The 25970-nt window shown below is 33.5% G+C and overlaps 1 pseudogene; it reads right to left on the bottom strand.

The window, feature by feature from the left end:
- Positions 1-12781: 12781 nt before the first annotated feature.
- Positions 12782-23113, bottom strand: LOC116420582 (annotated as a pseudogene).
- Positions 23114-25970: the final 2857 nt, after the last annotated feature.

Here is a 25970-nt window from a genome sequence, read left to right as displayed (position 1 = left end):
GTCACACGGCTAATGTGAATATAAGTAGTTGATATTGTTCTTCCTGATCATCAAGACGGTCTCTTCATGAAGAGTCTTTTAAACTAATTAAACTATCAAAACTATAGCTACCAGACCAATAGGATGGCATAGTGGAAGGAACACTGAATATAGGATTAGAGGATCTAGGATTTAATTCTTTATATTTTTCTTACCTATGTGACCATGGGTTAAATAATTCTTTTCTTAGATCTTGGTATGTGTAAAACAAGGAGACGGGACTAGTAATTCTCTTAATATTTTTCCTACATCTAAATTCAAAAACTTTTCTCTTTAATGTGCTTTCCAAAACTCTCTTTTTCCATGTCATTTTAATTGTTTTTTTTTTTTTTCTTATTATTTTCAGGTGTTAGCAATTGAGGGCAAATGTCTGTTTCTTCATTGTGATATACACTATGTTTTTCATGACAGCAAATGAAACTAAAAAGGAAAAATAGAAACTTGATAGACAATAATGCCTCATTTGTCCATGATTATATGAAATGTTACATTTCATAGAATAAGTAAATTCTTCTTAAATCTGATTTAAATACTATAACTTGTTTTTTTACCATGTCTGATGGAATTTATTTCTCTTTATTTTTAACAAAATATGTAATCTAACCCCTCCTTGACAGACCAAGGTCATTATTATTAATGATATGTATTATGCTATATTTGTTTTTCCATGGGGTTATTGCACTGTATTAAGCAGTTTGCTTTTAATCTAAATGGCCCCATACTGTTATATTTTTTGAATATTAAGTTGAGCCTACTTTTCATATCTTTCTGTTTTTTCTTTCTCTGTTTTTCTTTTTCTGAGAACAGGGATTTGGGGTATGTGGTGAGACCTGAAATTAATAGTGGTGCTCTTTCCCTCTTGCCCGTCCCTCATCTCAGTATTTAGCAGTTGTTGGCACAAACTAAGTGCCTAATAAATGTTTTTTATTCATTGATTCTTTCCCCTTATATGTGTAGTTTATATTCTAATATATTTATTTGGAATTCTTTCTTTTTATATATTGTCATATTGTTGGGTTCATTGGATCCTCAAAATATATTGGGATTCTGGACCAATATTGCAAATGTCCCATAAAAATTTGGAAGCTTAGATATTTTCTAAGTCAATATGTGAAGTTTTATTATGATGGTAAGCCAATTAAAGCGCATTAAATTCCAAAAGAGGAAGATAGAAAAGAGCAAGGAGCAAGCAATTTGTAAATTCATAGGGAAAGATATTAGAGATGGAGTTGGGGAGTGTAGAACAAAGAACTGATCAAGGTAAATGATATCATGGAATTGGTGTTCACATGATTGGTGGCAAGTTCAGTAATGGTGACTAACAACAACTGCCTTTGTTCAATCATGAATTTAAAAAGTACTCATTGTTTGGGTCACAATTCAAGATCACAGTCCAAATTTTTGGATGACAAACTAGAACATCCTTGAAGAATAGCTTGATGGAATAAATATGTCAAACACAACGCCCTTTCTTTCACACAAATTCTCCAAGGTTATGCCATATAACTCCCAACAGCTGCATTCCTAAGGTGACTACATCATTCCCAAAGCCTTATTATGGCCTGGGGTTTATTAAAAAGTATTGACATTTTTATTAAAGTTTCCACTACTTTTCTAAATCCAGGTAGTCTGGGGGATATTATTACAACATTCCTTATGTGCTGCACTACATCATTACCCACCCAATCAATTAGGACACAAATCCATTTGGAGCTAAGAGACAAAGGTTTCATCTTCTGTAACTACAAAGGGGCCTAGAGCTGACCCTGCCTAGTGGGGACAACATTGAAGAGGGTAGGTGCTAAGGGCTGGTGAATCTTGGGATCAGGTAGAGGAGAGTATCTGGGTTGAACAAGTAGTTGGAAGTATCTGGCATAGAGTCCAGAAGAGTCAAAGTTCACAAGAAGGTAAAATAATAGGTGGCATGGAAACTCTTGCACTCCTAGGTCCAAAGGTTGCACAAATTAATTTACTTGTAAGAGACTGCCTTTGCTCCAGTTATAATGAAAGACTTGGGAAGGTACTGAAGTACTTAATTCTAGAACAGTACATACATAGCAAATAAAATATTTAAAAGAAAACATGTTTGTACCACGGGACACATCATTTCCATACTAGTAACAAATAGATGAAATTGACTTTTTTCATTGATGTAATAAAATATTCCATAAGTTATATCCCTCTTAAGAAAACTGAATACACTAAAATTATCTTCTCCAAACCATATTGAAGATGTTTCTGATTTATCAGAATAGATAGATCTATTCAATAGAATAATCAATAGAATTAGATAGAATAGAATAATCTATAGAATAGATCAATAATCAATAGAATAAGTGAAATGTACCCAAGTATATAGTTCACTGATGATCCAGCAAGTCTTCTTAGGTATTTGGGGTGTCCCTATTATAGAACAGAAGACTATCTTTATCTTCTCAACAAAGTAAGGAAGCACATTCTACCCAAGCAGGCCATGTAAAAATATTGGAACTCAAGATGTGCAAGGCTTCCAAAATATATGAGTGTCCCAGACAAGTGTCATGGATATCCCAAAAGAATTTGGAAGCTTAGATAATTTCTAAGTCAAGAGGCAAAGTTTTATTATCATTCAATATTGTATTACTATACATACATATAGATGTGTGTATATGTAGAATGACTAAGTCTGTGTGTGTATGTGTTGTCTCTACAATAAAATAAAAGTAAAATTCCTATTTGGTTTTAAAGTTCTTCAAAACTTGCATTCCCCCCTCCCACATTTCCAATCTTCTTATACTTTTCATCCCTCCAAATATGCTGCAGTCTCCTGATACTAACCTACTATTCCCTACATAGGATATACGGAATCTCCTGACTCTTAAGTGTTTTTATTGGCTGTCCCTCATGACTATAATTCTCTTTTTCCCCCCTCTCCAACTCCTAGTTTCCCTGACAAGTTTCTGCTAAAATCCAACTTCTAGAGAAAGTCTTAATTGTTCTCAGTTATTTTTATAATACAGTATTTCCCCCCCAACTAAATGGAAAAAACAATTTAAAACATTTTTAACATGTTTTTAAGTTCCAGATTCTGTCCCTCTCTCCTCTACCCCACCATGAGAAGAATCAATCTGATGTAGATTATACATGAGCAATTATTATTAATCATTTTGTGGAAGAAAACTTATCAAAAAAGAAGAAAGAAAGTGAAAATAATGTGCTTCTGTCTAGGGTCATATTCCATCAGTTCTTTCTGGGAAGCAGAAAGCATTGTATATAAAAATGTATTTTATTTGTTTCAATGGCATCTAAAAACAATTTAAACATTTTGTTTGTTTGTTTTGAGTTCCAAATTCAATCTTTCCCTCCTCTACCCCTTCCCTGAGATGGTAAATAATCCAATATATATTAAACATGTGTAATCAGAAAATATATTTCCATATTAGTCATTCTGTAGAAGAAAACAGGAAGAAAGGAAAGAAGGAAGGAAGGGAAGAAGGGAAGAAAAAAGGAGGGGAGGAAAAAACAGCATGCTGAAGCCTGTTTTCTGATGCCATTCTTTTTTTTTCTTTATAGGCTAAGAGCAGTTTTTCGATCATCTAGGGCAGATTCATCTGTGGGAAAGAGGAAGCAGTCTGCCCCGGGCAAGTGAGCTTCTTCTGGGAAAGGGAGTAGCCTATCCTCCAGAGTCCTGTGGAGGTTTATAAAAGTGGTGTCATGGTTTTCTGGTTCTGGGTGAAAGAATAAGGACAGTTGTATCAAATAGACTTTAATAAGCTCTATGGAGAACAATTGTGTTTCTGGATGTTGACTACTCTTAATACCTCCACATAAAGCCCTATTGACTCCTATTTGCCCTAGTTACTAATCTGATAATTCTTACCTCATAAAATTGCTCTGAAGTTAGCACTTTGTAAACTCACAAAGTTCTATATAGGTGTGAATGATTTGAAGATACCTATGATATCACCTATCTTTGGATTATTCTTCTGTGGACATGAACCCACCTAGTTTCCTTCTTCCTCCTTAATGTAGTAAACTGCACAGATACATGAGAAAGGAAACATTAAATAAGTAGAGGGCTTAACAGTGAGAGCCAAGCCCATGACTTAATATCTCTATAAAGGTATAGAGCTTAGTGATTGTGAGTACTGAGCCTAGAATGACTCAAACTTGGGGTGGGATGAGGAAGAATATATTTATTTCGCTTTGCTTAGGCTGTCCTGATTAGATAATCCAATCTTTTGTTCCTACTGAAAGAAAAGATGAAAGCCACAAATTAAAATTTGATTAATTCCTTATTCAGGTGTGCTTTAATCATTCTCTGAATACCTGAATTTACACAGACTAGATAAATAATCTGTTTCCAGCAACAGTTACATTTTGCTTCTTTATTTTATATACATCATCTCCAAATTTTCTATTAAATTTTTGGAAGGGAAAAGACTTAAACTTTTTTTGTTGAATATAACATCTTTTAAATGGTAACCATAAGAATTAGTTAAATAGTTATTAGTTATAGTCAATCAACCAGTCAACCCACAAACATTTTTTAAGCACATTATATGTGCCAAACATAGTTAGTACTACTGGAGATATAAAAGTAAAAGTGAAACAGTCCCTACCCTCCAAATGTTTATATTCTAGCAACTTAATATTCAGTGTTTTGCAACCAATAGTAAGGAAACTCATTTTCCTAACTGAACAGTGAATAGAAATTTCTGTAAAGACTGTTTTATAGTTGTATTCATATAATTCTCATTAATGTGCTAAATAGATTACCAAATATCTTATACATTCTATGACTATTTTGAATTGACTTTCTTTTTTTCATGTCTTCCTAGGTCATTTTATTGTTAATATTCAGTAAGGGATATAATTAAATTAGGTGGGTTTCATTTCTTACTCTTTTATTGATGCCATTGTTTCTATTAATTTTTAATTGACTTAAGGATTGTTAAAGTATACCATATTTTATCTACAAAATTTGATAATTTTATTTTCTCTTTGCTCATGCTTTTTCCCTCAGTTTTTTCCTTCACTATAGATGATATTTTGAACATGACATTAAATAACAATTGTCACAAATGGATCTTTCATATCTCTATTATTAAAAAGGTTTCTTGATTTTTTAAATGACATTTAGTACTGCCTCTTGTTTTTAGACAGATATTAATCAGATATATGCTATACTGAACTCATTGTCTTCTCTTAGAAATCTTCCCCTCTTCCTAACTTGCCTATTATTGTTGAAGACACCACTATCTTTCCAGGCATCCAGGTTCACAAACTAGGTATCACCTTCAATTCCTTACTCTCCTCCAACCTTAATATCCAATCTGTTGCTAAGGCCTGTCTCATATGTTCCATTTTCTCTTTTGGATTATTACAATAGCTTGGTGGTTAGTCTACCTACCACAGACAGGTCAGCTATCAAAATAATCTACCTAAAGTACAGGTTTTACCCCCACTTACAAACTTCAGTGGTTCCATATTACCTCTAGGATCAAATATAAAATCCTGTTTGACACTGACAATCTTTATAACCTTACCTTACCCACCTTTCCTGTCTTCTTACACCTTTTATACCTCTATATATTTAGAAATCTAGTGACAGTGGTCTTCTTGCTGTTCCTTTGAAGATATTCTGTCTCCCAATCCCAGCCATTTTAATTATCCAGCATGCTTTCAATCATCTCCACCTCCTTGCTTCTTTGGCTATTTCAACTTTCTTCAAATCAAAGCTAAAATCTCACCTTCTACAGGAAACCTTGACTGGTACCCATTAATTCTAATGCCCTCTCTTAATTACTTCCATTTCTTCCTTTATATAGCTTGGTTGCATTTTCTTTCCCCCATTAGATTGCAAACTCCTTCAAAGCCAGACTTGTCTTTTACCTTTCTTTGTATCCAGACACTTAGTACAGTGCCTAGCATCTAGCAGGTGCTTAACTGTTGTTGTTGTTCATCCTTTGCTTTCCAAGAGGACCAATGACATCATGAGTGATGATTTGTGAGTGAATTGCTTCTGAATGAGGCAGTTGCACAAAGTCATCAGTCTTACTCTCTTCCAGTCTTCAAGTCTAGTGGCAGTTAAGAACTGGAACTAGATAGAAATGCAGTATATGACCTTGGCATCTTGGATGTCTGACCAAGCTTTAAACACTTCACAGTGCCTGCTTCAGTCATCTTCGTGGCAATTGGAACAAATTCTTCTAATGAATCTTTATTTTCTAAAAAAAAAAATTATTATAGCTTTTTATTTACAAGATATGTGCATGGGTGATTTTTCAGCATTGACAACTGTAAAACCTTTTGTTCCAATTTTTCCCATCCTTCCCCCCACCACCTCCCCCAGATGGCAGGTTGACCAATACATATTAAACATGTTAAAGCATAAGTTAAATACAATATATGTATACATGTCCATACAGTTATTTTGCTGTACAAAAAGAATCGGACTTTGAAATAATATACACTTAACCTATGAAGGAAATCAAAAATGCAGATGGACAAAAATATAGGGATTGGGAATTCAATGTAATGGTTTTTAGTCATCTCCCAGAATTCCTTCACTGGGTATAGTTGGTTCAGTTCATTACTGCTCTATTGGAACTGATTTGGTTCATCTCTTCGTTGAAGAGGGCAGCGTCTATCAGAATTGATCATCATATAGTATTGTTGTTGAAGTATACAATGATCTCCTGGTCCTGCTCATTTCACTCAGCATCAGTTCATGTAAGTCTCTCCAGGCCTTTCTGAAATCCTCCTGTTGGTCATTTCTTACAGTACAAAAATATTCTGTAACATTCATATACCAAAACATATCCAGCCATTCTCCAATTGATGGGCATCCACTCAGTTTCCAGTTTCTGGCCACTATAAACAGGGGTGCCACAAACATTCGTGCACATACAGGTCCCTTTCCCTTCTTTATGATCTCTTTGGGATATAAGCCCAATGGTAACACTGCTGGATCAAAGGGTATGCATAGTTTGATAACTTTTTGAGCATAGTTCCAAATCGCTCTCCAGAATGGTTGGATGTGTTCACAATTCCACCAACAATGTGTCAGTGTCCCAGTTTTTCCACATCTCCTCCAACATTCCGCATTATCTTTCCCTGTCATTCTAGCCAATCTGACAGGCGTGTAGTGGTATCTCAGAGTTATCTTAATTTGCATTTCTCTGATTAATAATGACTTGGATCATCTTTTCATATGACTAATGAATGTTTATTAACATTTACCATGTTTAGTATAGGTGCATTTTTCCTATGCTTTTTTAGATTTTTTTTTTTAACAGAAATGGTGGTTGTATTATAGCAAAAGTTTTCCTGCATATATGGATATAATCATGTGAGTTTTTGTTTATGTTATTAATATGATTTATTATTGGCATCTTACAAATTAATTTTGAACTATCTTTTTGTGCCTAGTTTAAACTAATCTAGTCACTACAAAAAATTGTTTAATCTACTGTGACAATCACTTTAAAAATATTTTGTTGATCTTCATTAGGGAAACTGGTCTTCTCTTCTTTATCTTTCCCTATTGTAGGTAGGTGTAAAGACATCTATTTTGTAGAATGAATTTGGCAGGATCCCTTTTTTCCATATTCTTGTAAACTACAGTGTTGAAAATTATTCTTTGAATGTTTGATAAAATTCACTTACAAATTCAACAAGTCAGGGTTTTTTTTGTGAGTTTTTTCGATTTCTTTTGCTAAGTTTAGATTATTTAAATTCTCTATTTTTTATTCTGTTTAACTGGAATTATGTGTATTTATCCATGTTATTTCATTTGTTATTACTAGTTTGTTGGTATATAATTGAATAAAATAGCTTCTAATAATTTCCTTTCTTATTTGTTATAAATTTTCATTTTTTATACTAGAATTTTTATCTTCCTCTTATCTCTATCTCTCTGTCTTTCTCTCTGTCACACACATATATACACATGCAGGTGCATGTACAGGTACACACTTCAAAATAGTATTGTTTTTATAATGAATCCATTTTATTAATTTAAAAACACATATTTTGTTTTATTTTTAAATTCAAATTCTTATATTTTGCTTTCAGTTTTGTTAGTCTTCAGAATTTCTATTTTTTTATTAAAAATATAATTCTTTTAGGGTTTTTTTTTTGGTGAGGTGCTGCTCATTTCCAATTTATTTTTCTGTTCTTTCTTTTTTGACAAAAGTAATATGAAATTCAAATTTTCCTTAAAGTTCTTCTTTAGTTGCATTCTAAAATTTAACAAGCTCTCTCGTTTTCTTGATGAAACTAATGTTCCTATAATTTTGAACTGCAAATTCTTTAAAATTAATTTACTCTCCATTTGGATTTAATTTTTTTCTTCAAAATATGTTTATTGATTATATTCTTGTTTAGTATTGTTAGCAAAGGGTGTGTTTAATATTTTTGCTTTTCTGTATTTTAATTTTTATGCCCAAGAACATGGTCGAATTTTTTGGTTCCATAAATAGCTGAAAAATATGTACACTTCTTTTCCACTTAGCAATTTCCAAGTATTTATCATAACTACTTCATCCTGATATATAATAATAGAGAAACAAGTTGATATACTTGATTGATAGAGAATAAACAAATCTTGGTGACGGGAAGATCTGGGTTCAGATGTTGTCTTTGTCAAATAACAGCTGTGTGTTCCTGAGAAAGTCACTTAGTACAATTCTGTCAAACTATAAATTAAAGAATTACTGACTTGCTGTGGCAAAAGGAGTTTCACTTCTGTGAAGTTACCCTACAGTGATGATATTATAAGTCTGAACCAAAAAGAGAAAAAGAAAAATCAAGCATATGGAAACCTTAAGTGAAACATTCAAAGTCATCTGCTTCTTGGTGTTTAGTCATGAGGCTGATTTTGAAAGTAACTTTTGTCTAAACAATAGAACTCTCCAAGCAAATGAAACTACTTTTGGAAATGTTTTATGGAATGTATGGTGAGCAGCATACTATGTTGGAGTGGATGTAGAAGCTATCTGCAGCATTATTTCTTCTTAAGCAGTAATTTAGTTCAATGTTCATGTAAAAATGTATGTAAAAGCCATGTGATCTAGAAGGGAACTCATGCAGACACTAAATAAGATCTACAGAAGCCAAATTATTATTGGGAAGAGATGGGAGCATCATTGTGATATGACCATACAAAACATGCCAGTAAGCAAAGATGCTTAGATGGAGGAGACAACGAAGTCATTCTTGAATAAGAGATTCAAATATTAATTAATTACCTGAAGATCTATATCTTTAATACTGTGCAAGTGTTAAGTATTGTTTTTTTTTAAATGTTTCCATTTTATCTCTTTCTCTTGAAATTTTCCATTATCTCTCTTTTCTGATTTTTTAGAATTATTTTGCAATTTTTAATGGCCTACAGTAGCCATCAATTTCATTTAAAATATTTTTATGTTTTTTTAGAGACATAATTATTCTGCTGAGGACATTTTAGCTGAATTTCCCAAAATTTTGCTTTCTTGTCTTATCCTTATATTTCACCTAGATATATGTTTCTATTTGGGTTTTTATTCTGTGCTTATCCAAAATGTCGTTATGAAATCTACATGCTAGTCTGTATCTTTGGATTTCATATGACATATTAGTAACTAATTTAATGCATTAAGTTTTGTAAATACTATGTTTAGCATTGTCTTTTAAAGTATAGTTACAATTAAAATTCTTTTTTCAATTAAAAATATTATTATTATTGTGAATTTTTTGCCCTCCTGCCTTGCTCTCCCCACTGGGAGAAAAAAGAAATACAAAATCGTCTTAGTAAATAAGCATAGTAAAGCAAACAAATTCCCATATAGGCTATATCCAAATATTATATTTATAAACATAATAGAATAGAAACTAATCTATCACCTCTCTTTATTGAGGTTACAATATTCTTCACCATCAGTTCTCTGGAATCGTGATTAATCTCTCTTTTGACAAAGTTCTTAAGTAATTCAGAATTGTTTTTATAATGGATATTATAGTACAAATTGTTTTCGGTTCTACTTACTTCACTCTGCATTAGTTCATTCAAGTATTCCCACATTTTTCTGAAACTATATTTTCTTTTATTTCTTTATAGCACAATTAGATACTATTGCATTCAAATGACATAATTTGTTCAGTCATTTAATTACCAATTCTTTGTAACTACAAAAATAAGTTCTACAAATTCATTAAAACATAAGGACTTTTCCCTCTTTTGTTTAGTAATTTATAGTTCTAAATTGCTTTCCACAATGGCAGAGTAACTTCATCAACAATGAATCAATGTATTGTCATCTGTCTTTTTTTCTTTTGTCTTTTTTGTCAATCTAATAGGTATGAAATGGAACCTCAGAGTTGTTTGAATTTGCTCTTCTCTAATTATTAGTGATTTAGACTTTCTTTTCATTATGGCTAGAGATATTTTAATTTCTTTTATTTTTTTAAGAACTGTTTACTCATATCCTTTGAACATTTTTTAACTGAGGAATGGTCTTTATTCTTATACATTTGAATGAGTCTTTTATATATCTTAGGAATGAAATTTTTTTTTCCAGAGAAACTTGATGCAAATTCCCACACCTCCCCCCCTCCAAATGAATGTTTTTGTTTCTAGTTTTAGCTGCATTGTAATTATGCAAAAACTTTTAAATTTTATTAATCAAAATTATCCATTTTATGTTTTGCATTTTCCTCTATCCTTTGGTCATGAATCCTTCCTCTATTTATAGATTCTTTATAGACTTGGGTTCCCTTTCTTCATATTTAAAAATTTTTCTTTTCCTTTAGATTTTCCTTGATCTTTTATCCCTCGTAGTGAATTTCATTATTTTTACTTAAGTTTTATAAGTTAATCAATGGGATATTTGATTAGTATGACACTGAATAAGTATATAAATTTAAAAATTGTTTTGTTGTCTCAGCTTGTTATTGTTCAGTCATTACCATGTCTGATCCTTTTTGACCCCTGTGGGGTCTTCTTGGCAAAGATAATGGAGTAGTTTGCATTTCCTTCTCTACAAGATCAATTCGAGGCAATGATTCAGATAATCCCATTTTACAAATGAGGAAAGTGAGGAAAATAGAGATGAAGTGAGTTGTCCAAGATCATATAGATAACAAATGTTGGAGGTTGGATGTGAACTCAATACTTCCCAACTCCAGACTCAGTGTTCTATCCACAATGCCACTTAGATGCCTCATTCTTACCTTACCCACAAAAAAATTCAATATTCTTCCAGTTATTAGGTATGTATTTCTGTACATGTTTTACTTTTGTATTCTTATATTTCCTTTGTATTTTTAATAGATTCCCAAGTAACTTATACATTTCTTAGTTATTTTAAATGAAATTTCTCTCTTGCTGCTGAGTTTTACTGGTAATATGAAGAAATGCTGACTGTGAATGTTTGTTATATGTAGTCTCTTACTTTGATAAAGTTATTCTTTCAATTAATTTTAGTTAACTCTTTAGAGTTCTTCAAGTACCCTATCATTAGCTGTAAAAAGTGATAATTTTATTTCTTTTCTGCCTTTACTTATTCATTTAATTTCTTTTTCCTTCTTATTTAGTATAGATAACATTTCTAACAATATATAAAATAGAAGTGGTGACAATGGACATTGATATAGCATTGCATTTGATTCCAGTTTATCGCCATTATATATAATGCTAATTCTTTATTATAAATATAAACTACTTAACATTTATTCCAATATTTTCTAGTGTGAACAAATTTAAAAAACAAGAATACATAAAAATTTTATATGCCTATTGATACATTTATATGCCTTTTCTTGTTTGTTTATAGTTTTAATACTGAACTAATCCTATATTCCTGCTATAAATCCAATATAGTCGTACTATGTAATCTCTAACACATTACTGTAACTTTCTTGCTGACAATTTCTCACCTCAAACCTAGAGAATTGTAATAGTCAAATTATTAGTTTCCCTGTCTAAAAATCTGTACTTTCTTCAGTCAGTCCTCTACTTATCTTAAAGCATAGGTCTCATGCTATAACCTTTTCCTCCTTATGATTCAGCCAACTGTAGTAGTTTTCTATCACTTTTAGGATCAAATATCAAATCAATTTTTGTTGTGTTTTCAAAGCCCTGTATAACCTAGTCTAGTCTGCTTATAGTTTGCTCTCTTCTACATATTATGATTTAGTGACACTAGTCTCTTTGTTCTTATACACAGAATATATTCTGCTCTCATTTTTGCTGTCACCTATGTCTGGAAATTTCCTTCTCTCCATCTCCACTGCCTGAAATCCTTTAAATTACAAATACCTACCCATATTCTTCAAGAAGTAGTTGCCAATATCCATTAATGCTAGTGCCTTCCTTCTGTTGATAATCTCCAACTTATTTCATACATATCTTGAATGTATACATAGTTGTTTGCATGATCTCCCCCCCATTTAGACTGTGAGCTCCTTCAGATCGAGGATTGTCTTTTATCTTTCTTTGTATTCTTAGCATTTAACTTAGTGCCTGGCCTATATAATGGGCACTTAAATGCTTATTAACTACCTGGACATACACATTTCTATTTATATATACTTAAATGCACATATTTATATGCACACATACATATTTATTATATATGAATAAATGTATGTTTATTATTTTCTTTTTCTGTTTTACCTAACTAGTTGTGAGTCAAGTTTACTGTCAGTAGTTCCTTTAAGCAAAATCTTATAAGGCTTCCCAGGAAAAATTAGATTCTCTTTCTTGCTGCTGAAAGTATATAACTCACAATCACACACAGCATATATAGTATAGCTCTGTCATTTAATCTTGAGAGAACATAGGTTCAGATGCTCAAAATAGTGGCATTTGCCAGATTGTTTTGACTTGTGATCATCCAACAAGGATTTTATAAAAGTATTGCCTATTAGGAAGAGCATAAAAAAGGGGGAAATATATTTGCTAATAACCTTAGACCCTCCTATCCAAGTGACCCTAGCACAGACTTTTTCCTTTCCAACCTGTTTTCATACTCCTGACCTTGACCCTAGAGTCTGCCAGTACGTAGGTATATTTTATTAAGGACAAAAATGTATAGAATTGTATAGTCCATGTGAAATATTTCCTAATGAAGTGCTTTACTAATTTTTCTTTCCTACTATGCTGCATTGATAATAATACCACGAATTGCATACACATATAGCATTCTTGTTCATCCCTTAACTAGGGAGAGTGGCAAGTGTAGAAGTAGCAATGTTATTGGGAAAGTGATTGTATCTCTTCAGGGAGTAGAAACTCTGCCACGGAACAGAATGCTCTTAATTTTATGGCTCCAGATTAAAAAAAGAAAGAAAGAAAGAAACTAGATGTCTCAAGTCCTTCTTCTCCTTCTTTTCTAGTTCCTGATATCTCTGATGCTACAGTGGCAGCAGATGCTTGGATACCTTCTTCATTGAATTCCAGGGAAGATGTGTGAAAAACACTTAATAGATAACAAAAATTTGAGTATTGACAGTCCAGAAAAGTCAGCCTTATCCTAATGAAAGGCATCAGACATTCCCAAACTGCAGAGAATATGAACTATGTCACAAGACTCCTCAATCTTGACTCTGGGGACGAACAATGGTTTGCTAAGAAATTCCATCAAGGCTATTATTTCTGGCTTTGTCCAGGTTATAAATGTTTCATAGGTAAGCTCTTTTTCAACCTGTAGAAAAGAATTGAAAATCCCAAAATCACGCCGACTATGTGACCTCATATGTTCATTCTCTTTGTACTGTATATCTAGAAAGTTATTGCCTCCCCAGGATCAATTGCGATTTTTGGTATATTTGTCAAATACACTATGCTGGATATTGTCTTTGCCTCTTTCTCTCCAAATCATGTCCAATGCTTTCAACTCTTAAAATATAACCATTACTATCCTGTGGAACTATATTTAAATAAATATAAACGCACAGGGGAAAAGGTTTTCTGTTGCGATATAAAAATTCTTGAAGTTCAGGAGAAAACATCCTCTGACAACATAGTGTAAAGAATAGAAAGGCAATCTTGGAGTTTGAGTCCTATCTCTGATATATACCATCTGGTAAACTCCTTAACTTCTCAATCCCATAGGTAATTCTTTAACATTCTATCTTGCAGATTATGTGTTGATCTTTCTTGGCAGAAGGAGTTTACTTTAGCAACTGGATCTATCATTTCATTGACAGATAAAGCCACCATCTGGTAATGGCAATAAAAAGATCCTAGAATTAATAGATTTAGAGCAGGGAGTTCTCATCAATGCTCTCACTTTACAAATAGCAGGAATGAGGTCCAGAAAATTGAAGTAATTTTCCTCAGGTATGGAAAGTACTTTACCTTCTCTCCCTCAATGATCTCAACTTGTTCTAAAAAGTGACAAGTGAAAAGACTACTGCTATTTTTGACACAATGTTGACTTCATGTGTTGATATTTTCCCAGATAATCTCTTACTTATACTTTCTCTATTATCCAGTTAATTTTTATTTAGTTAATTTTTGTTGTGTTCTTTGATAAATCCAAATATTATTGTTCGCTTTAGAAAGCATGAAAGATAGATTGGCAATATCATCTTTGCCCCATCATTCTCTCAGGTCTATTTTTAATTGTTAGAATCATTGCCTTGGTTAATGAAAGTCTAGAGAACGGGGGTCTTATTAGAAGATTTGGACCTAGAAATGTGTGATGATGCTTCTTCAGCCTCATACTTTTCTTGCAATCTTAGCAATATCAGTTGAAAATTGTCTGGCTATGAAAATTCATGATCTCTCCCTTTTAAGTCATCCTCAAATGGTTAAGTCTGACATTCTCAAGTTCCATTGAATTAGGCCTAGAATTATTTTAGGATTCCAAAAATCTTACTCCTGTTCATCTTCCCAAATATTTATTGTTGCCAGAACTTTGTTTTGTCACAAGACCACTTTCATTCCTTAAGCAGAGATCAAAAGAAGAAAAATATAAGATTCAATAGAAAAATTTTGAATGAATTTGCTCAAAAAGAGAGAGATCACTTTCATTGCAAAGGAAAAGAATCTTCCTTAGGAATGAAATACCTTTAAGATTGGCTGGAGGGACAAGGGGCAAGAAAGAAAAATATAACATTTTAAGAATTTGTGAAGTGTAGATTTAGTCTGAAACATGTGGAAAATTTTCTGTTTTCTGAAACCCAAAAAAACATAAGTTTTGATTTCAACTCAGAGACTTGTTAGATGTAAGGTTGAGCAAATTATTTAATCTTTGCTTCTCTTTGACTGTAAAATGGGTATAATAGCAACACTTATTTTGTAGGACTGTTGTGAGGATCAAATAAGATATTTTTAAAGTACTCAGCAGAATGCCTGACATAGTAAATGCTATATAAATGCTTATTTGCTTGCTTTTCCCTTTCTCTTTAGAGCCAAGATCAGTTATAGGTGGAACGATATCTCATAACACACTCATTCTCTCTCTCTTTCTCTCTCTCTCTGTCCTCCTATCCCCCCTCTTGTTTTCTTTCTCTTCCCCTCCCCCCCCCCCCATTCTCTGACTTCTCATGGGATAACTGCTTTAGACCTATCTTGAATATTTTTCTTTGATTGTGGATTTCAAGGTCTTAGCCTCTCTCCTATAAAAGAAGCATCCAGTCTCTGAAGTCAGTTATCTATTTCCAGGTACTTTTTCTATCTCTTCTCTTCTAGTGAAAGATAAAATTAGACATTGGCAAAATTGAAGTATCTTTCTTAGATTTTAGTTTCCTAATTTTTAAAAGGCTTTTTTAAAGCCTCTCAAACAAGATAGAATTTTTTTTTCACATTCTGTGACTAAAAAGCAGTACAAGAATATAGGCTATACCCCAGTACAGTTCCAAAAAGGTAATTTAGAAAATGGGAAAGGGATGATTGTACACCAGTACTTCAGCATTAGGTTGCCTGGAATAGAGGACATGACATGAGTATCAGTGTTTAAAGAAATAACTGTGGTAAAACAGGATAGGAAAATATGGCAGAGCTTCTAGGATTCTATACTGGTCTCACTATATTTGATCACTGGTAGTGCCAGAAACCATTAGATGTCTGTAATGTGGATGAAAAATGTAAGCCCATACTAGGGTTAAAAAAAAAAAATACAGAAATATTTTGGAGTTCTTTTTAATGATGACTTTTTTTTAAGGATTATGAAAATGGAATGGGCCACTTCATAGGATAAAGTGTTCCTTTCAAGGAAAATTGAGATGATCCTTTGCAGTCTGTTAAGAAAGAGATGCTTGGTGAGATGCAATTAGGACCAGAAAGCCTCTAAGGTTTTGTAGTTCTATAAAGATGCAGCAACCAATATGGATATTCCTGAAAAAATAACTAATAGGCAACATAAAAAGATAAATTTATTACCTCTGGTCTTCTTTTTTACCCAAGCATTTATGCGTTTTCTGATGATCTCTGCCTCTTTAGAAAAGCAAACAACTTCCAGTAGTGAGTTATAGAACTTTTTACAGCATTCTTTAAAGGACTAGAAGAGAGCAAGGGAGAAAAAAAGTCAGACATTTCTCTGGCCTGTTTCTAAAAAGCAACAAAAAAATTATAATTTTTAGGAATATATAATACATTTTTATTATTAATATTTTATCAAATATACATACACATATACATGTTCCCAATAAATAAGATCATATCTTAACCATATATTTGTAGCCTATTCAAAAGAGGTCTTAGAGGCAAGTTATATTACTCCACCTCATTTTTCCCCTTCCAATGTTCATGCAAATTAAAATGTAATTTTAGTATCTATAGTGTCCATAGTATCCAAGTATCCAAGGATACTATTAACATAGTATCCAAGCAAAGGCAGCAAGGTATAGTGGAGAAAGGATTGATATAATTTAGTGGTTTTGGAAATGTGGTCCCAAGAATCCCAAGAGTCTCGGGAAATCCTTTCAGAGCCTATAAATTCAAAATTAATTTTTATTTCTATATGGTAAATATCTATAAATATAATCCACAAAACAAAAATTCTTTGGACAGATTCTCAACAAATTTTTATAATATAAAGGGATACTGAGAACAAAAGTTTGAGAACCACTAATCTAGTCTAAGACTTAGATTCCATTTTCCTCTATTAAGTATCTATTTTTTATTTCCATTCCTCATTACCATCTTATGATTAAGTAGAAAAACTTGACTTACTGGGAGGAAATTTAGAGCATTTTCTCCAAAGAGCCTGTTGGTAGTTCCAAGAAGGTATGAAGTATTTCTTTTATTCATTTCAGTGAGAAGTGATTGGAAGCCCAGGTTAATATCTTCATCTCTGTCTAAAGAAAATAGCTGAGAAAAAGGGTAAGGGTAAGGAGGGGACGGGACATTAGCTTTTTCAGTTGGTCTTTGATAAACAGAAAACAAATCTTTCCAGTGAAAGCTTTGTGAAATCTTTGCTTAACTATGGAGAAAACTGATTAATTATGAATTGACTATGTGAAGGATATCCTAGAAAGAAATATTTGCTTTTACCCAAAGGGAATGAGGAAGTCAGGGAGTGGGGAACCCAGCAAAACCAAACCTCTGACCAAACAAAGGATGTCATTCTGGAAGAACAAAAATATAGAGAAACGAAAAGTAGCTTTATCATCAAAGCCAAAAATAGTTCTTTAGACTCAGATTCCAATTAGAATTGTCCCATGTGAATAAAATTTTGAGATTATTTTTCTCCATCCCCTGATAAAATCTGCATTGCCCCACCTGGAACTCGAATATGGTTTGGAATTTGGATTCCTAAGACTAAGGTTTGAATCCTGGTTCTCCCACTTAAAAATTGTGTTGTTGTCAAGTCAACAAGCATGTATAAATGTGTCGGCCATTGTGCTAAGTACCTAAGATAAAAAAGAAAGTCAAAAACAGCCCCTACCCTCATGAAACTTATAATCTATTGAGGGAGACAATCTGCAAAAAAATATCTACAACAAGAAATGTAAAGAGATCACTCAGTAACCTATTCAAAATTAATCTCATGGGGAGAAGTTATATTCAATTCCATTTTTTCCTTTTTAATATTCCCTCTTTTTACTTTTGACCTTCTTTAAAATCATCAGCTTTCCATTTTTATTGTTATTTTCCTTTCTTCTTATAAATATACTAAGGTCTCTCTTATTCTGAAAAATAATTTCTTTTGATTTGTCCAAGCCACATCAATCTTCTTGCCAAATCTATCTCTTGCCAAACTTCTCAGGCAAATGGTCTAGCCCCTACCTCCATTTTTTTTTTTTTTTTTTTTTTGCTACCAATAAATGCCTTTAACCTTTAATGGAATTTACTTTATGCTATTTTAAGATATATAATTTCCATCTTGATTACTCAAGTTACATTTAACATCAGAAATCTTTTCATGGCCTCAAAGCACTTTACTTTGTATTCCTCTTACAACTCTGTGAGATGGGACATTGAAAATATTTTTGACACCATCATTTCCTCTTTGTAGATGAGCCCCAAGGTAATAATAAATGTTAGAGCCAGGCCTAAAAGCCAGGTCTTTCTTCACTCCACATTCAGAATTCTTTTCTAATACCACAGGCGATCCCTTTCAGTTTATTAATGACCATGAAAACCTATTACTCTTTTGTCACTCATTCTTCCTGCCTGATTTGAAGCATATGACAATGTTAGCTGTCTTCTTTTTTCATTTTCAGATGAAATATACATCAGATTCAGATGTATACATTAGCATACAGATAATAATATTTAATAAATATTAAATCAAACCACAATCTTAGCTATTAACAAGGAAACAAAAGAATGGACTACATAAAAACAGATTCAGACTCAGAGTTTAGTCCTTTGAGCCCATGATCAATACTGAAAATGTAATAGACACTCTACAAGTATATTTCCTACCTGTTCTTTATCCTTTGATTTTTACATCCTCATGCAAAAAGACTTACAAAAGACATGCAATTCTTTTCTAATTGTTCCTAATAGTTCTTCAGATGGATCCCACCTATGACCTCAAGGGGAGGGAGTGGAAAGTAAAGATTTAAGATTAAGTATATTTCTATATAAAATGAAAATGTGAGATGCCTTGACTTACAAAGGTTTCCCATGATGAAAAAGTGGAAAACTTGCTAGAATCTGAGTGGGCACAATCTAAAGACCATCCCAATGGTGGACCATCTCCGATTCCCATCCTGCTTCCCCTTATGGAAGAAAGGCCATTATACCCCATATTCTGGATACTGATCTAATGCAGATTTAATGCATTAAAACAGGCTTATTGTGAAGATTCTCCCTACCTTAATATGTGTGTTTTTTTTTTTTTTTAACATTTCAAATATACACATTGACCTACTTCTTATTCACTTGATTTATAATTCTTAATTAGATTTGAATGCACCTAGGCTTTCGGAGGCTACATCATGTTCACAAGTTAATTGTTTGCTGAAATATTCTTTCTAGTCAAAATGCTCCAGAAAATTTTTGTACCTTGAACCCTTCCAGATCTTTTTTTGTCCTCAGTCTTAGAAATCATCTGCAGACAGGTATTACACTATCCACAACTGGTGAGGTTCAATCCCTATTCTCATAAAACTGCTTACTTCCTCCCACCCCAAAAGCTGAAGTGGAACTAGAAAAGTTTAGTTGAAGTAAATTTAGTTCATGCTGACTTCAGGATCTTCCAAGAGTAAAGAGTAGAATTCCTAAAGCAAAATGCTACCCTTGCCCTCACCTGTCCCATGGAATAATGGAAAGAACAATGGATTTGAATGGATCCCAATTAAAACAGTGCTGATCTTCATTATTTATGTGCCTTTGGGCAAGTTATTTGCCTTATAATGGCTTTAAATTTTATTGTTGTTATTAAGCTATGCCCCCATTTGGGGTTTTCTTGATGAAGATATTGGAGTGACTTATTTTTCCTTCTCCAGTTCATTTTGCAGATGAGAAACTGAGGCAAATAGGGTTTAGTAAATGTCTGAGGCCACACTGAACTCAGAAAAATGGGTCTTCAGACCATACTTTGAACTATAACCACTACATCATCTAGCTGCCCCATAAACTTTAGTTACTTAGCTCTAAAATGAGGATATGAAATAAGGTAGAGACTCTAAAGATCCAAACGATCTAACGTCTCTTCTGAACTATATAAATGAAACTTCCCAAGTACCTTCAATTTGGTATACACATGGAAACATGAAGTCTTACTTACTTGGAAAGTTTCTCTTCTGTTCTTTTTTGTTTTGCTGGGAAGCCATTTTTTTTTTAATAGCCTTTTATTTACAGGATATATGCATGGGTAACTTTATAGCATTAACAATTGCCAAACCTCTTGTTCCAATTTTTCACCTCTTACCCCCCACTCCCTCCCCCAGATGGCAGGATGACCAGTAGATGTTAAGTACATTAAAATATAAATTAGATACACAATAAGTATACATGACCAAACCGTTATTTTGCTGTACAAAAAGAATCAGACTCTGAAATATTGTACAATTAGCTTGTGAAGGAAATAAAAAATGCAGGTGGGCATAAATATAGGGATTGGGAATTCAATGTAATGGTTTTTAGTCATCTCCCAGAGTTCTTTTTCTGGGCATAGCTGGTTCAGTTCATTACTGCTCCATTGGAAATGATTTGGTTGATCTCGTTGCTGAGGATGGCCAGGTCCATCAGAACTGGTCATCATATAGTATTGTTGTTGAAGTATATAATGATCTCCTGGTCCTGCTCATTTCACTCAGCATCAGTTCGTGTAAGTCTCTCCAGGCCTTTCTGAAATCATCCTGTTGGTCATTTCTTACAGAACAGTAATATTCCATAATATTCATATACCACAATTTATTCAGCCATTCTCCAACTGATGGACATCCATTCAGTTTCCAGTTTCTAGCCACTACAAAAAGGGCTGCCACAAACATTCGTGCACATACAGGTCCCTTTCCCTTCTTTATAATCTCTTTGGGATATAAGCCCAGTAGTAACACTGCTGGATCAAAGGGTATGCACAGTTTGATAACTTTTTGAGCATAGTTCCAAACTACTCTCCAAAATGGTTGGATTCGTTCACAACTCCACCAACAATGCATCATTGTCCCAGTTTTCCCACATCCCCTCCAACAACCATCATTATTTTTTCCTGTCATCTTAGCCAATCTGACAGGTGGGTAGTGGTATCTTAGAGTTATCTTAATTTGCATTTCTCTGATTAATAATGACTTGGAGCATCTTTTCATATGACTAGAAAGTTTAAATTTCTTCATGTGAGAATTGTCTGTTCATATCCTTTGACCATTTTTCAATTGGAGAATGGCTTGATTTTTTATAAATTAGAGTTAATTCTCTATATATTTTGGAAATAAGGCCTTTATCAGAACCTTTGACTGTAAAAATATTTTCCCAGTTTATTGGGAAGCCATTTTTTTAAACTAAGGCAATTGAGAAGGTGAATTTTTTTAAATAGTCAGGAATAGGTGTGTCAGGTGAAAAGTATCAATTGAGTTCAAGGTCATCTAGCTCACCTCATTTGCTGTGTTAGAGACACAAGCAATTGCTTGTGTTAGACACACAAGGACCTTGCTGATGAAGAAGCTGAAACCCAGAGAGATTAAGGTCATAGAGTAAAGCTGAGTTTAAATAAGCCCACTACCTCCAAAAACAATTCTATTTATACAACTTACACATTTCTTTTGTTTTCCTGAATAAAAGAAAATAGCAGCAACTTAAAAATAAAGGCAGTTTTTCTGTTCTACTAAACATGGTTGCTTTTTGTCTTGGCTGCTATTGCTTTTGGAGTATGATGAACACTTAGCTTAGGGTGGGTCTGAAACTTAAATATACTAGTAAATTAGAAAGAAAGGTAAATTCTGGATGGCCAGGAAAAGGGTGAGGGGCTCATTCTATCTGTCCATCACTTGGGACCAAATGATCTCTCAACTTTATTTACCCTTAAAATTCAGTGAAGTAAGGGAAAAAAATAACTTCTATTGTAATTCTGAAGGAACTGAGCAAGACAGAGGTTAGAGACCAATTTAATAGTTTATTAAATGGAGAGATATACTGGGACCAAATGGATCCATGGTTGGTCCCTGGGCTGGATGAGACTATCATCTCAAAGAATCCAGCCCTAAGTATCAGAGAGCAAGCTTTTTTATAGGATAACAAGAAAAATGGCATAATGGGGGAGGTACCTGGATGAGGATAACCTAATGGGGGGAGGCACCTAGGATGACACAATGGAGGTAGGTACTGGAGAGGTTACTAATACTCTAATGACATCTAAAATGGATAAACCTTTATCCTGTCAAACATTAAGAAGGAATGACTAAAACCTAAAGATATAAAACCTTTATTTCATCAACCATTTAAGAGGGAATGATTATAGCTTGGGCTTTTGGGGCAGAGCAACTGAGGTAGACTTTTATCTCATCAAACATTAAGAGGGAAAAATTATAACCTGAGACAGAATAATTAAATAGGACAATGGGGAAACTAGGTCAGGACATCAAAAGGGAACTGTGACACAACACTATTATGGGAGGGATCGGTTTCAATGGGTAGAGTGGTGACCTTTCCTATGGCTATCCCAACAAGCTCATGGCTTTTCATAAATCTTCTACAGGGAATCCACTCACTCTAATTCTCCTCTAGAGGAGTAAATCTCTTGACATTCTTTTAATACCAAGAGTCCATGGACTTGTTATTTTGGTTTGCCTTTACTTTTTTTTTGGGGGGGGGGGGCAAGGCAGATTTTATTAAGTAACTTGCCCAGGGTCACACAGTTAGTAAGTGTTAAGTGTCTGGGATCACACTTGAACTCAGATCCTCCTCAGGACTGGTGATTTATCCACTGTGCTACCTAGCTACCCCTTTCTTTTCTTTTTCACAACTGACTAGACCAACTTCTTTTCTGATCATTTGTCTTTGTGGTCATATTTTCTAGCATTCTCATATCTACCATATGCTTATCCATTATGTCTCTGAATGAGTGACATAACTTTAATTCTTGGACAATATCACTAAATTACTTAGAGTCCAGGTGGACTGTTTGATTGTTTACATGGCTTGGATGATGATCAGGGAGTCACCAACTTCTTCTTCTGGTAAGATGGAAGACTTGTAAGTTTTAACTATCATCATGGGAATTATTGACTTCGGCTGCATGAGAGAGAAGGAGAGTCTCATGCACCATAAACTCTGTAAACCTGGGGGGGGGGGGAAGGAGTATCAAAAAATGAGTAGCCAGACTGAAAGGAAAAGAAATCTATTAGTGCACTAAGGAAATGACAGATGTGGACAAACCTTGGGGTCACACAAAAGTTGCTAAAGTCAGATTTGTTTTTATGAAAATATGCATTTCTATGTATTCAATTTTATCAGAATATCCTAGGTTTGTAGTAAATATCTAAAATGGTGGGGGCCTCTTTCGAGATAGAATCAATCAGACTTATCCTGTTGTTCCCAGAAATGAGGGGAATAAAATACAGTCTTTATTTGCCAATCCCATAGTTCTTTGTGGGGGAGTGGCTGAAATTAGTTTATCAGGAAAGACATGGTTCCTCAAAACTATGAATAAATAAATAAATAGATCTGGGAAGGGAAAGTGAGGCAGATGACCTTGTACAATCCTCCCTCGCTTAAATCCAGTTCACTTGCATATCATAGTACCACCTCCCTGATGTCATGGTCCTCTTCAGGAATGAAGGGCAAACAATTTGTATTTATAGCTTTATATTTACACCTTGTATATCTTATATACCCTTGTTTTCTCCCTGTTAAAATGACTTCCTTGCCAAATGACTTTCCCTCTACTTTTTATATATTTGTCATTATTACCTTTACATTTATGTTGTATTGTACATGATTCAGGCATAAGGGTGACACTATAAGAAAATTTGGTAAAGCAAGAGACAGTTTAACTATCAGATCTTTGGAGAAGGGAGGAATTTATGACCAAAAAAGAACTAGAGAACAATATGAAATGCAAAGTGGACAACTTTGATTACATTAAATTAAAAAGGTTTTGCACAAACAAAATCAACACAAACAAGATTAGAAGGGAAGTGCAAAACTGGGGGAAAAATTTACAGCCAGTATTTCTGTTAAAGACCTCACTTCTAAAAGATATAAAGAATTATATTAAATTTATAAGAATATAAGCCATGGAGAATTCTAAGAAGATGGTGGAGTAGGTTAGTGAATTTCAAGGTTTCCAGATTTCCCCCACAAATAGAACAAATTTGAACTTCAGGGTGAACATAGACTTCAGAAAAATCAAGAAGAGCTGGGGCAAAATAGAAGTCCTCTAAGTACAAACCCAAAAAGATCTGAAGAAAGACTCTGGACAGGGAATTAAGTTGGATAAAATGCAAATACTTCCAGGATAGTTTCTTAGAAACAAGAGGTGGGGAGGCCTGGGGAGAGCTGGGTCTGACTTAAGCCTCAGCAGGAACCACAGAAACTTTCACTTCCTGGCCTGTGTGTGGAATTGGGGTTTGAGTCCCAGAAGACTGAATGAACCTCAGCTGATCATGAGCCCAGCTGTGCTGCAGAGATGTGGCCCTGGGCAAGAAGGAACCAACATATCCATGAGTGCAGAGGCAGGCAGAGGGGAGCAGATAGGATACTGACTGCAGCCACTTGGTTGGAAGGTAGAGCTCTTGGTTTGGAATTTCAGATCAGAAGGGAAGACTCAAGTGTAGTTAGAGGCACCATCCTTCACCCAATAAGTAGAGGGCTTACACTATTATCTCTTATTTTGAAAAATGAACTGAATCCCAGCATTAAATTTATTATGGGAACAGGGAAAACCAGGATTCATCTTCAGAGGAGTACACTGAAGTAAAAAGAGCTTCTTCTACCCCAAAGAATAACATGAAATTGCTCCCTGCCCAGAGAGAATTTATAGAAGAACTCAAAAAAAATTTTTTAAATCAAATGAGAGACACTGAGGGAAAAAATTTTTTTTAAAACCACCCAAGTAAAACAAGAAGATTATGAAAAATAACTAACTAGAAAAAAAAGATATAGCATCTCAAAAATGAAAATAATTCTTTGAAAAGTAGAATTGAGCAAGGGAAAACCAGTGAAGCTATGAGAGGCCAAGAAATAACAAAACAGATTCTAAAGAATAAAATAAGAACAAAATGTGAAACATAAGAAGAATGACAGATCTGGAGAACAGATCAAGAAGTGAAAACATAAGAATAATTGGACTGCCTTAAAGTTGTGAACAACAACAAAAAAAAGAACCTGGATGAAGAAATAATCCAAGGTAATTGTCCTGGAGTGATAGAATATGAGGGGAAATTAGAAATAAAAAAAAAAATCCACCAATCACCATCTCAAAGAGATCCTTTATGGAAAACACATAGGAATATTGTTGCCACGTTTTGAAACCCTAAGATCAAAGAGAAGAAACAAGAAAAAAATAATCATATGTACCGGAGCTACAATTAGAATTGTAAGGGATTTATTGGTAACCACAATAAAAGACCACAGGTCCAGGAATCATATGTACTGATAATCAAAAGAACTAGACCTGCAGTCAAAACTATCATGTCCAGCAAAATTATCTACAATATTGAATGAGGAAAAAATGGACCTTCAATAAACTTGCCTATTTTCAGGACTTTCTATTAGCCAAATCTGATTTTAATAGAAAATTTCACATATAAGAGCCAATATCAAAGGTCATTTTCAAGGAACTCAATATGTACAAGTTATTTATGTTTTTTTCAATGTGGAAAATATACACCATATGTTTAAGATTGACATCAGCAATAGGGTAGCTCAAAAGGATTGAGGCAGAGTTAAAAATAAAAATGAGTAAATGCCCATCAATTGGGGAATATGATATATGAAAGTAATAGAATTTTTTTCTTCTATAAAAATGATAAACAAACTGATTTTATAAAGGCCTGGAAAGATTTACATAAACTGATGGTGAGTAAAACAAACAGAACCAAGAATACATTGTACACAGTAACAGCAA

Source organism: Sarcophilus harrisii, chromosome 1 (assembly GCF_902635505.1).
Source record: "Sarcophilus harrisii chromosome 1, mSarHar1.11, whole genome shotgun sequence".
Lineage (NCBI taxonomy): Eukaryota > Metazoa > Chordata > Mammalia > Dasyuromorphia > Dasyuridae > Sarcophilus > Sarcophilus harrisii.
The sequence above is the reverse complement of the archived record's forward strand: the minus strand, read 5'-3'. Positions and strand labels throughout refer to the sequence as shown.